This window comes from Pteropus vampyrus, unplaced genomic scaffold, assembly GCF_000151845.1.
Source record: "Pteropus vampyrus isolate Shadow unplaced genomic scaffold, Pvam_2.0 Scaffold8, whole genome shotgun sequence".
NCBI classification, from domain to species: Eukaryota; Metazoa; Chordata; class Mammalia; order Chiroptera; family Pteropodidae; genus Pteropus; species Pteropus vampyrus.
The window spans coordinates 3,917,933-3,919,366 of NW_011888789.1; the positions used below are offsets into that span (position 1 = coordinate 3,917,933).

Below are 1,434 nucleotides of genomic sequence, written 5' to 3' on the forward strand. Positions count from 1 at the left end.
AAAGGAGTATGACTTTTTTAAAGGCAGAACTCCCACCTTTATGTGAGAATATCAGCTTTCTACTTGAAATCACAGGGAGGCATAGAAGAAGTAGACATTTCTACCCTGTGCAACCGATTTTAATTAGTTGAGATTAAAAGGCTGGGCTCTCCAGGAATTCTTCAGATTGACCTTTCATTTCCTGATATGGATAGGAAAATTTATTGAAAACCTAGCAAAGGAAAGAATGATGGAGCCTCTACTCTAGCCCATCTTCTGTAATTACCTAGAAAATTCCCAAGGAAGCTTCCAACTTTCAGTTTTGGGGGTTTGTCTTTGGTGATTAATTTACTTAATGTATAATACTATCATGGAATGGGTTACTTCGCCTTTGGCCCCAGGAGGAATAACTACAGTAGATAGGAAGACAGAAAATCTGTAAGCACTTGGCTCCTCTAGATACTGCCATATCTCGCCTTTACTGTACATGCTGTCCTGTGATAATATTGGAGAGTGAGGAAATATTGTTTAGGAGGAAGTAGCTCCTTGAGGAAGGAAATGGGCAGTGCAGGAAAAACAAATCAGAACCTTCCCAGAATAGAATTCACCTTTGACGACCACTTAAAGCTCCCCACCCCATGTCCTAGTCCTGCTGGACAGGAATACACATGTCAAAACCTGCCTAAGACTGCCCTACCCATAAACAACCGCAAATATTCTTTTGAAATTAATGTTTGTAGCTCTCAGCTACTACTTAGGCTCTCAAGCCCTTAATAAACAGATGAGTCTACACCATTTGTTCTCACTTTGCAAAGAATTTTACATTCCTCCAACAGCAGTCATGAATAAAAAGTTAATGAGATTTAGTGTCCATTTATTTCATGGGTAAGCTCTTCTGACCAATAAGAGTGAAATCTCATAGACAATGAGATCCTCTAGAAAATATACTCCGTATGTTTATGTCTCAAAAACCAATAGGAAGTTTATGGCCAAGCCACCCTGAACAAGCCCAATCCTGTCTGATCTCAGAAGCTAAGCAGGGTCGGGCCTGGCTAGTACTTGGATGGGAGACCACCTAGGAAGACCAGGTGCTATAGGCATAAAAAATAAGGGATTGTAAGCTGACAAGGTCCTTGCAATTTGTGTGGTCAACAAAGGGTTGCTTTGCCTAAAAACAAAAACAACAACAACAACAACAAAAACACACACACAATAAGTAGTCACTATTTTTATAGAAGATTCACTATGTTTATAAAAGCTTTATGGTTGCTTTATAGAGCAAACAAATTTGATTTATTTTATTTCTCCCAAAGAATTTCATATTAGTCCATGGGTACCCAAGACTTTGATTTGAATCACTTGAGGAAAGCTCAGAACCAATTAAGTCTATACCCAGGACAGTCTACTGAAGTAGACCAGAATCTTCCCTCCGATCAAAACCCAAGCATTTTCCAA

The 1,434-nt window shown here is 39.2% G+C and overlaps 1 pseudogene; it reads left to right on the forward strand.

Annotated features, from left to right (window-relative positions):
* The first annotated feature begins 960 nt into the window (after positions 1-960).
* On the forward strand, positions 961-1,079 carry LOC111729314 (annotated as a pseudogene).
* Positions 1,080-1,434: the final 355 nt, after the last annotated feature.